General features: G+C 37.8%; 2 non-coding genes across 2 annotated transcripts; one reads left to right on the top strand and one right to left on the bottom strand.

Moving 5' to 3' along the window:
* The first annotated feature begins 233 nt into the window (after window positions 1-233).
* LOC127077574 (small nucleolar RNA R71) lies at window positions 234-340 on the top strand. Its single transcript, XR_007787369.1, has one exon. It is a non-coding gene; the product is annotated as a small nucleolar RNA R71 (small nucleolar RNA).
* Window positions 341-10,405: 10,065 nt separating this feature from the next.
* Window positions 10,406-10,512, bottom strand: LOC127077524 (small nucleolar RNA R71). The gene has a single exon (XR_007787322.1). It is a non-coding gene; the product is annotated as a small nucleolar RNA R71 (small nucleolar RNA).
* Window positions 10,513-11,983: the final 1,471 nt, after the last annotated feature.

The following is an 11,983-nucleotide window of genomic DNA, read 5'->3' as shown; positions in this document are numbered from 1 at the left end:
CCTGCATCATGTCTATAGAGCTTAGCTCATGTATTCCTCCTTGGGCTTCCTTCTTTTCCACTGTCGCTCGTTCTACTCCCCATGATTGATGGTTTTGGGCCATATCCTCGATAAGGGCACTAGCTTCAGGGTAAGGTTTATTCATCAGTGCGCCACCAGCGGCAGCGTCGATGGTCATCGTAGTGTTATAATGAAGTCCATTATAGAAGGTTTGGATGATTAGCCAATTCTCTAAGCCATGGTGTGGGCATGCTCTTAATAGTTCTTTATATCTCTCCCAGGCTTCGAACAACGACTCTCCTTGGAGTTGGGTAAATCTAGTTATAAGGTTTCGAAGAAGAGCGGTCTTACTTGGGGGAAAATATCTAGCAAGAAAAACTTTCCTAAGGTCATCCCAAGTTGTTATTGAATTGGGTGGAAGGGAATCTAACCATGATAGAGCTTTATCTCTGAGGGAAAAGGGAAATAATCTTAAGCGTATCGCCTCAGGAGAAGCTCCATTGGTTTTAAAGGTGTCTGCTAACTGAAGAAAGTTTTTTAAATGTTGGTTTGGGTTATCAGTAGCGAGACCTGAGAATTGTCTCTGTTGCACTAATTGCAGCAGGGATGGTTTAAGTTCAAAATTATTGGCTGGGATAACGGGGTTTACTATACTGGAACTAGGTTCCTCGTTTGATGGTTGGGCGAAGTCCTTAAGAGGTCTTCGGTTTTGTTCTTCGGCCATAGCTATCCTATTCCTATGGAAAAATAAACGTCCGCGAGCGTAACGTTCAGGTTCAGCTAGAGGGTCTACTAAACTTCCGGCACTGCGAGTCTTTCGCATTGACCGGTGGGTAACAACCTTAGTCTAAACGGTATAACTACAGCGTAATGAAATTTGACGAAATTGGTCCTCGGCAACGGCGCCAAAAACTTGATGCGTGTTTTTCGCAAGTGTACGAATCACGTCAAAGTAATATAAAAGATTATCGAATCCACAGAGACCAAGTGTCAATCTATCAAACCTGTTGTTATGGTGTGTATCTAAGGCAACTATTTTTAAGGGTTTTAATAAGGGTGCAATGGTAAATAAAATTATAATTTTAAATAATAAATAAAGACAGGCTCGAATGTAATTCACGCAATCAATGATAATCCAGTACTTGTTAGTGGAACTACTTATGGGCAATGTTTTCTCCTTTGAAAAGAACTAATTTAACAGGAACTGTCGCTTTCGCGTATTCAGAACCGAGTTGTACTCTCTAATCAACCCCTCCTATTGTCACGGATAAAAAGGTGCGTACTGCGTTAGAGTAGTAAACCTATTTTTAAGAAATATAGTATCTTAACTAAGTTGAAAAGTATTTTAACCTGGACTTCTTAGCAAAAAGAGGTTCTTACGAACCAGAGTTTAAACTTCCTAACGCGTCCGAAAATCGTTTTAAAATCTCTTTTCTTTTTAATCTAAAATCTCCTAATAAACTAGACAAAGCGCTTTTGGCTGTTTTTGAAATAGTTAAAAACAATTACTTGAATTGAAAGATAAAATAGCCCTTAGGTGTTTCCACGAACAATTATACTGATTACTGGTTTAATTACGATCCTTACATTCTAACCTTTATAGAATTAGTTAGACATGATAAAGTAAATATTCTTTTTATAGTTTTTCATAAAAGTAATTTAAAGCGAGTGCGGATAATAAACAAAGTAAAGTGCGAGTGCAGGAAATAAACAACGTAAATGTGCGAGTGCAGGAAATAAACAACGTAAATGTGCGAGTGCAGGAAATAAACAACGTAAATGTGCGAGTGCAGGAAATAAACAAAGTAAAGTGCGAGTGCAGGAAATAAACAAAAGTAAAATACGAACTTGAATTAAAATGGCGGCAGGATTAACTTCCTCCAGAGTGCTCCAAAAACTCGAACCACAGACAGATTACAGACTCGATCACTCGATTGCAGAGGCACCCCGATGTGGAATGGCAACTGCTTTATAACTGATATATGCCTAGAGAATTCTAATTCTGGATGAAGAAAAACGAAAATCTAAGGTCCTATTTATAGTAAAAACTGAAAGCATGAAATGACAGGGACGCCCCTCCACTAAAAAGTGGAGGTTACTGATTTTGGCCTTGTGGCGCCCGCCACAGGCCTATGGCGCCCGCCATGGTCCCTACAGGGGATGATGGAGTGGGGATCGTGGGTCTTGACGGTTGAGGAGTGGTCTTGAGACGTGGCCACGTCATGGCTAACCCCATGGCGCCCGCCACGGTGGGTGCCGTAAGTGCAAAACGCTGAATTTCTAGGTTTTCGCCCGTTTTCACTCCTTTTTCGCTCCTTTTCCCGATTCAAGCTCCGATTATTATAAAAACCTGAAAACATAAGAAAACAAAGAAATAACAAAGCAAAACAACAATAAAAGCTAAGAATGCATGCGAAATCGGAGTCAGAAATACGGTGAATTTTAGTGTGATCAAGAAGCATTGTCACTCTTGCAGTTTCGTTTCTCTCTCTCTCTCACTCAAAGCCTTCATTCGTAGTAGCTAGCACTGAGATTGAAGGAATCCGTTCGTGTGGACTGAGTAGAGGCGTTGTCATCGTTCAACGTTCGTGATCGCCACAAGAGGTAACGATTCTATCACTGATCATGCCCATTCGTAAGGATCACTAAATGGAGAAATTTTTAAATTCCGTTGCGCCTTGGATGGCAATTCTCCTTCAATATGTGGAGTACTCATAGTAATAATATTTGGAAACTTTTTACACCAATGAAGTAGTACAGTTTTGGTAACCAAATACAATAAAAGAGAAAAGGAGAATGAACATCCTATGGAGCCCTAGAAGCAATCATCCAAAGCCTTCGAGATCGAAAGATAAGTTGCACGAAGCCTCTTCACCTCTCTCTCATAAGCTGCTTCCATGTCGGTCTTCTCTTTGGCGAGTTGATCATACTTCCTCTTCCAAAACCTAGATGAGTGAGGGAGTAGAGAAGTAACCACATCATCAGGCTCATTGATAACCTGATGCTCTAGAAACTCTATCACTGCATCCTTATCTTTGAGTTGCTGAAGAAGCTCCTCACGCTCACGAACCCATGCACGCGACTAGTCTTCATCTCACAACTCCTCTACTCCTTGGTTTGGGAGGGTTGAAGGCCCAACCATAACCATAGGGGTAGGTCCCGGATAATCATATGGCATGCGGTACTCAACAGCTCTCTTCCTTACCCAAGAGGTGTAAGGTTCCAAAGCAACACAAGTCTTCGGACCAAGCTCATTCCTTCCTTTCCTATGAACTTTGCGCCAGGCGCGGACTAATAACACTGAAATTTACCGTATTTTCGACTCTGATTTCACATGCATCCTAGTTGTTTTATTGTTATTTTGTTGTGTTATTGCTATGTTTTCCTTTGTTTTCAGGTTTTTACTTTAATCGGAGCCCCGATCGAGAAAAGGAGTGAAAAAGAGCTAAAAAACCCTAAAATTCAGCATTTTGTACTTGTGCCCTACCCCATGGCTGGCGCCATAGACCCTGCCATGACGTGTCCAAGCTCAACTTCCCTCAACTGCCACGTTCCCCACTACTTCCACTAAGGCGCCTCAGATTGGCCTTGTGGCGGGCGCCATGGCCTTGTGGCAGGCGCCACAAAAGGAAACGTTTTCCCTCCCATTTTTCAAGTTGAAGGGCATCCTTGTCATTTCTATCTTTTTACTTGGTTATAAATAGAAACTCGAAATCACTTTTACAATCATCCAAACTTAGAACAGAGGCAAACTCAGAGCAACTTTGTTTCACTTAGGCATATATTCAGTATTTTAAAGTGGTAATCGCTTCGCATTGGAGTGTTACCATAATTGTGTAATCAAGTCTGTAATCGAGTTTGGAGCACTTTGGAAGGAAGTTAATCCTGCCGCCATTTTCATTTCCGCTTTGCAATTTACTCAACCCTCCGATTGGAGCAGGTTTTTATTACTTGTCTTTATCTTATTTATTTTCCCACACTCGATTTCAATTATTTATTTCCTCGCACTCGCTTTAAATTATTTATTTCCTCGCACTCGCTTTAAATTATTTATTTCCTCGCACTCGCACTACTTTTATTTACTTTCCGCACTCACACTACTTTTATTTAAATTAATGCACTTTTACTTTACCATGTCTAACTAAATTTATAAGTTTAGAATGTAAGGAACGTAATTGAACTGATAATCCGTACAATTGTTCGTAGAAACACTTAAGGGCTATTTTGACTTTCAACTTAAGTTTTCCCGCACTTCAACTCCGTTGGGTAAGATCGAAAGCCGTCCAACGTCTATCTAAACTTAATTGTTTTTAACTATATCAAAAACAGCGAAAGCGCTTTGTTTAGTTCATTAGGAGTTTTTAATTTAAGAAGAAAAGAGATTTTATAACTATTTTCGGACGTGTTTATAAGTTTAGAGTCTGGTTCGTGAGAACCTCTTTTGGTTAAGAAATCCAGGTTATAATACTTTTCAACTTAGTCAAGATACTATATTTCTTAAAAATAGGTTTACTACTCTAACGCAATGCGCGCCTTTTTATAAGTGACAATAAGAGGGTCTGATTAGGGAGTACAACTCGGTTCTGAATACACGAAAGCGACAGTTCCCGTTAAATTAGTTCTTTTCAAAGTAGGAAACATTGCCCATAAGTAGTTCTATTAGCAAGTACTCAGATTATTAATTGATTACGTAAATTACATTCGACCCTGTCTTTATTAATTAAACTTTATTCAATACTTTACTTTTCATTGCACACTCTAAAAACATCCATTTTAATTGCCTTTGATAAACACCATAACAATAGATAACGATAGATTGACACTTGGTCTTGTAGCGGGGTATTCGGTACCATTAGAGATATTGACTAAATCCAAGGTAAACCATTCAAGTCGAGTCGCCACCGCACTTCTATTTATCTAAAGGAATTGTTAGAAAGCCAACAAAAACCTAAAAGTTTTAACAAAAACTAGTAAAAGAAACAGAGATCTGGGTAAGGGGGTTGGTTATGCAATGGGAAGGTGTTAGGCACCCAAAACATCCTAGGTACTCCTAGGGAGCCCTTTTCACATTTGTTGTAAGGTTGGTATTTTATGAAAATTTATTTGTGCAAACATGATTGAAGGGATGAGAAAAGAATATACAAACTTATTTACATTTTTTGTGTTTGAATGGATAAACCCATTGCCTACGTACCATCTTAAAAAAGATTAGGATCAAAACCTCGTAGTTCGGGGTAAAAATCTCAAAATGAGTTGGTGAATTGATTGGTCCAAAAGCCTTAAGGTCTTTTGTTATCCAAAGGAGAAAACTCAACCTAAAACCACAAATCCACCATGTGAAGATAACTTCAACATGCTAGTGAGGGGTTAACCCTATAATAAGCATGGAAGACTCATTGTGCATCACTAAGGATATAGGTGAGTATTACATCTACCACGAAGATAACTCAAACCTAATAGCTAGAGGTTATGAAAACATATAATTAAAGAGAGTGGCCATTGAAACCACAAAAGGCATTTGAATGGGTTATTTTTTTACCAATTAGGAGTATGTACAAAAATGGTCAAAGTTGACTTAAAGATTCAATTCAAAATAAGTGTTATGAAAAGAAAGTGTGAAAATCAAAAGCATAAGGCTTAGGTTTCTAATGTTGAAAACAAATGTTAAATGTTTGCATAAAACTTTTGGCTTGGGTTAGAGTGGAGAAGAAGAAGAAGAATGGCTAAGATCCTAAGCATACAAGAGGTAAGAGAGAAGGAAACAAAACCACACAAGGAGTTCCTCTCTTGAGATCATATTGATGATCCAAGTAGCTCCCATCCTTTGGAATAAGCAATCACAAGCATAAACTCAAGCAATCAATAATCAAGGAATTCTTGGATAAGGCTCCTCAAGGTCTCTTGGATCTCTCTCTTAGAGGCTCATGGTAATGGTTCTTCAATTTGGCTCATGTTAGGATCCCCTAGCACAAGAAAACACACATATCAAAAAGTTCTATTAACAATCAAAGAATGGACAAGAGGGAGTTTAGAATATGGTCCTTTCAAAGTTCTTCCTTAAGCTTTAAGCATTCTAAAGGCAGGAGACCTAGTTGCTCTTTGACATTTAAGCACTCTAAAGGCATGAGGCCTAGTTGCTCTTCAAATTCCATTTGCTTGGGTAAGGTCCTAAATTCTAAGTCCATATTGTCCAATTCTTGGCATTTGGTCCACAACAAACAGACAAACACAAGCACAAAAGATATATACACAATTATATATCCAAGTGGGCAAAAGGCAAATGGCATTAACATAAACATGTGCTCCAATGAGCAAAGGAAAAAGCAAATGAATAATATGTGCAAGAATAGTAAATTGCATAAAAGTAAATTGCATAAAGTAAAAGTTAATTGTTAGTGGTTAATGTTTAGTATGCCATAAGGCAAAATTTAGCGCTATGTTAAGCAATCGTAATTGGACTTATGTAGAAGTCACAACTATCTGAGGCCGGTCAATAATAATGTAGGCAACAAACACAAGTTAGGAGTCTTGATTAGTGAACCAAGTCCCAACAACTTGCCATGCCAAAAAGAGGAAGAAAATTGATCTTGTATTGGTTTAAGCCTTTTGCATGATTTAGGAAACAACCTATCCTTAATGCAAAGCCATTCACTTGATCAATTGATCAAGATGAATTAGATTTGGACCAAGGAAGATTAAGTCTCCCTAGTCAATGCTAACTTATCAACCTTTAACTCATTGATCAAAAAGAAAAAGAAGAAGAAGAAGAACGGGATGAATAAGAGAAATAAAAGAAGGCAAAAAATACAAATGCATTAAACGAAATAAAATGTACCAATCATCATATGTTGACCAATGACATTGAAAGTCAAAGTCAAACAATCAAAAACAGAAGTGAGATGAAGATTGGAAGTCAAGAAATGAATAAAATATTTTTTGGCATTTTTTTAATATTTAAAATAAACTTGAATTAAAATAAAAGGAAAGGTCAAACTTCAAAATCACTTCAAATCAACTTTGAAAAGTCCAAGATATTTATCCTAAGTTCAACAAGGCCAAACAAAGTTTGACAAAAAAATTCAGCATTTTTAAAAGTCAGAAACTATTTTTAATCATTTAAAAATGAATAAAAATAACCTAATTGAACTAAACTCTCAAATAAATCTCAGATCAATTAGAAAATTGATGAGAATATTTTTCATGGATTCATCATCATTCAAATAGGTTAGGAAAATATTTTTGTATTTTTTGAATATCAAAAACTATTTAAAATGAATTAAAAATAACCAGAAAAGAGAAAAATTCATAAAAAATATCAAATGACAAAATAAAAAATATTAAAAATCAGAAATAGAAACTAGAAATTATTTGGAGACTAATGCAATTGGTCCCATAATTTTTGGATTAAAAATGAGAGAGATGTTGATTTTTGAAATAAAATGAAATTAAAGAAAATAAAATCAAAAATTAAAAATGGCAAAAAACGTGAGCCCTTGGATCTGAGCTCATTAATTGAGCTGGCAGATCCAAGCATCCAGAGGCGCGGGCCTATTGTTGTCCACGGTCAATGCAATCACATGGAAACCAAGAAAAAGTCATAACAATGAAGGATCCTGATTAAATCTGGAAAAGAAATCAAACGGCCAGGAATGGATCTAGAGTTGGGACGGTGGCCAGCGCCACCTTCTTCTCCGGCTAGCTCCGGTGAGAGCTCAAACTTGCAGAAGAGCAAACGTGCGCCAAAACACACGATCCAGGCATCAATCGAAAGAGGAAGTGATGTACATCACTCCTATACCATTCACATACACTCTAGACTTCTATAAAGGGAGAAATCAGAGATGTAAGTATGATGGTGTTCATCATGAACTTCATGTTTTTACAAAATTGAAAGCACAAATCAAATGCCTCTATTGAGAGGACTTCAACCACACCAAGAAACACAATAAATAATCAAGGATCAAAGAGTTTCGAAGAGAAAAAGTTCTGTTATCCACCTTTGAAATGCAGGTCTTGAGAGCACGATCCTTCACAACCAAAGCTTGCAATGAGATCTAGTGATGAAGAGGAAGCAAGGCTGAGGAATTATAGGTCTGAAAATCAACCAATGTAGTTGAAATTCAGATCTGAATTTTTTAGAGAAAAGTGGAAATTCCTTTAGTGATGGTTATGGAGAGAATTTTGCAGCATTTCAGGTTGAATCAGGGTGTTGAATGAGAGCTTACACGCCATGTATTTATAGCCAAAGCCATGCTGAAAGTGTGATTTCAAATTTGCATGAATGAAGAGGGCCTCCATGCATGGGCCTGTACAGGCGCATGGAGGGCCCAATTCCACTTGATTTGGCAAGCTGAGATCATAAATGAATGAAATGGACGTGCAACATTGATGTAATCAGCTCATGCATGGAAATTGAATCAAGTTTCCCAAAAATGCACTAAAAGTTCTCCTCTTCGAAAATGATATTTGCCAAATCCAAATATGGTCATGTGAGTAATGGTTGGAAAGGTCTTGATGTAAGGAAAAAGTGTTATGTTGGACAAAAATCCATTTGAAGTGTGGAAATTTATGAAATTTGAGTTTAAAGTGCAAGGTGCATGACATGTCAAAGCAAGGTTTCCAAATTTGGCCAATTTTCAAGCCCCTTTGTTTTGATGATGCAAGCCTTAAATGAAAAAACCTTCAACATCAAAGTTGTATATATTTTCAAGAAAATAAAAATGGACTTAAATTTTGCATCATTTGGATTTTTGATGAAAGAGTTATGGGCACTTGAAGTTGGACTTTTTTGCCTTTTAATGCCTTTGGTCAAAAAGGACCTATAATGTTTTGAATTATCACATGTACTTACTTTGAGATTTTGAAATTTTGTTCAACATAAAATTTGAAGTAGACATCTTAAGCTTTCCAATGAATTTGATCCCACCTCAAAATCATAAAAAATGAATGAGTTATGTTCTTGGGAAGTTGACCCAAAATTAGGGTTTCAGTCAAAATTACCTATAATGTCTTGGAATGGATGATGATCTTACAAGCTTCAAACCAAATTTTGATGAACATGAAAGTTGTTTATATTGTCTTTAAAAAAAAATTCTTTTGGAATCATCTCCATTTGACCAACACATCAAAAGTTAGGTCTCAGTGCATTTCAAAATAGTTAGATGAATTGACTGATCAACTTTTCAAGTCCACAACCCATATCTTGATGAATTGATGATTGAGGACACCCAAATAAGTTCAAATATGCATGAAATTATGAGTTAAAGAACTTCCCTTGATTATATTTGACCATGGGATGAGGTTGCTTCATGAGCAAGGCATTGTGGTGCACAGATGAATTAGGGTTTCTCTAAAGAACAAGACCTCAAACCCTTTGACTTGTTTTGATCAAAATGATGAATTGAAATACTAGGGAGGCATATTTGATGGATGAGATCTTTGGGAACCATTACCATGCTTGTTTTCATCTTCTCTTGGCCATGTCATTGCACAGATGATCTCCTAGAAGCTTTGAACCTTGTGATTGCTCAAGCTACAAACAAAAGATGTTAGTGACATATTTTTATGCTTTTGGTTAGTGAACAAAATGAGAAAAGCAATAATATACAATTCAAGCATGCTTGGTGATCTCAAACCACTCACGAAGAGTCCCACCCAAAGGCAAAGGGAACCAAGATGCTTATGATCCTTGAGGATTTGCAAATGCAATGTTATGATGCCATGAGGGATCTTAGGGACAAAATTGGGGTCTTGCAGGTCTCTGTGGATTCGACAATCTTTTATATTACTCTGACGCGTTCGTATACTTGAGAAACACCCGCATCAAGTTTTTGGCGCCGTTGTCGGGGATCAATTTCGTCAAATTTCATTTTCCTGTTGTTATATCGTTCAGACTTAGGCTATTTTCCGCCGGTCAATGCGAAGAACTCGCAGCACCGGAAGTTTAAGCTTAGTATACCCTCTGGCGGAACCTGAACGTTACGCTCGCGCACATTTATTATTTCATTGAATTAAGAGAGCTATGGCCGAAGATCAAAAACAAAGACCTCTTAAAGATTTCGCTCAACCATCAAATGAAGAACCTAGTTCTAGTATAGTAAACCCAACCATCCCAGCTAATAATTTTGAACTTAAACCATCCATGTTGTAACTAGTGCAACAGAGACAATTCGCAGGTCTCGCTACTAAGAACCCAAACCAACATTTAAAAATATTTCTTCAATTAGCAGAGACTTTTAAAACCAATGGAGCTTCTCCTGAGGCAATACGTTTAAGATTATTCCCTTTTTCCCTCAGAGATAAAGCCTTATCATGGTTAGATTCCCTTCCACCCAATTCCATTACGACTTGGGATAACCTTAGAAGAGTATTCCTTGCTAGATATTTTCCCCCGAGTAAGACCGCCGTTCTTCAAAACCATATAACTAGATTTACCCAAAACCAAGGAGAATCACTGTTCGAAGCTTGGGAGAGATATAAAGAGTTGTTACGAGCATGCCCATATCATGGTTTAGAAAACTGGTTAATCATTCAAACCTTCTATAATGGAATTCACTATAACACAAAGATGACCATCGACGCTGCCGCAGGCGGTGCTCTGATGAACAAACCTTATCCTGAAGCTAGTGCCCTCATCGAAGATATGGCTCAAAACCATCAATCATGGGGAGTCGAACGAGCGACAGTTGAGAAGAAGGAAGCCCAAGGAGGAGTGCATGAACTAAGCTCTATAGACATGATGCAAGCTAAAATGGACGCATTAGCCCTCAAAGTCGAGCATATGTGCGTAAACCCGAATACTGTAGCCGCAGTTTCGTCGGATTGTGAGATATGTGGAACCAAAGGACACCAATCTGCAGAATGCAGTCTATTAAATGAAACCCACTCTGAGCAAGTGAACTACACCCAAGGGAACCCATACTCAAATACCTATAACCCTGGATGGGGGAATCACCCGAACTTCTCCTATAAAAACAATAACTCAATCCAAAATAATGCACCTCCGAGGCCTAGTTATCAAGCCCCAAGATCGAATCAACCTATGCAACCTGTGCCACCAAAGCCGAGCCTTGAGAAAATTATGGAAAATTTTATCACCGCTCAAACCCAACAAAACAAGGTGTTCATGAAGCAAAACATTCATGTTAATGAATTGATTGCTCAGTTAGGAACCAAGGTTGACCAAATAGTTACTCATACCAAGATGCTTGAAACCCAGATCTCTCAGGTAGCTTTAAACCAAGCCCCTCAGACTACACCTGGAGGATAATTCCCTAGACAACCTCAACAAAATCCGAGAGGACAAGCCAATGCCATTACCCTTACGAAGTGGGAACGCTTATAATGAGCCACCAAACCCTAGATTGAGTGAACCTGAAACTTCTAAGGAATGTACAAAACCCACGGATGAAGTAAAGGAACCATAGGAATCTGAAAACCAGAGAGGTCGAGAGAAAGGAGAAGAACCTAAAGATAAAACTTACGTACCACCCCCGTCATATAAACCACGTATACCATATCCGCAAAGACTCAAACAAACCCAAATCAATAAACAGTATCAAAAATTTATTAAAGTTATAGAAAAACTTCATGTAGAAATCCCTTTCACAGAAGCCATCACCCAAATACCTTCTTATGCAAAGTTTCTCAAAGACATCCTTACCAACAAATGTAGACTTGACGATCCGAAGCCTTTGGAATGTAATGCTATTTCCGAGGACAAATTAACAAAGGAAGATAAAGATCCTGGAAATTTCTCCATTCCTTTCCTTTTGGGTAATCATGTCATCGAAAAAGCTTTTCTAGACTTAGGAGCTAGTGTGAGCTTAATGCCTTTAGTAGTTTGTGAGAGGTTAAACTTAGGAGAATTACAGCCCACTAAGATGTCACTTCAGTTAGCCGATAGGTCTGTTAAATATCCGATAGGCATTTTAGAAGAAGTCCCTGTTAGGATAGGTCAGTTATTTATCCCTACTGACTTTGT

The sequence above is a fragment of the Lathyrus oleraceus genome, chromosome 4 (assembly GCF_024323335.1).
Source record: "Lathyrus oleraceus cultivar Zhongwan6 chromosome 4, CAAS_Psat_ZW6_1.0, whole genome shotgun sequence".
NCBI lineage: Eukaryota > Viridiplantae > Streptophyta > Magnoliopsida > Fabales > Fabaceae > Lathyrus > Lathyrus oleraceus.
The sequence above is the reverse complement of the archived record's forward strand: the minus strand, read 5'-3'. Positions and strand labels throughout refer to the sequence as shown.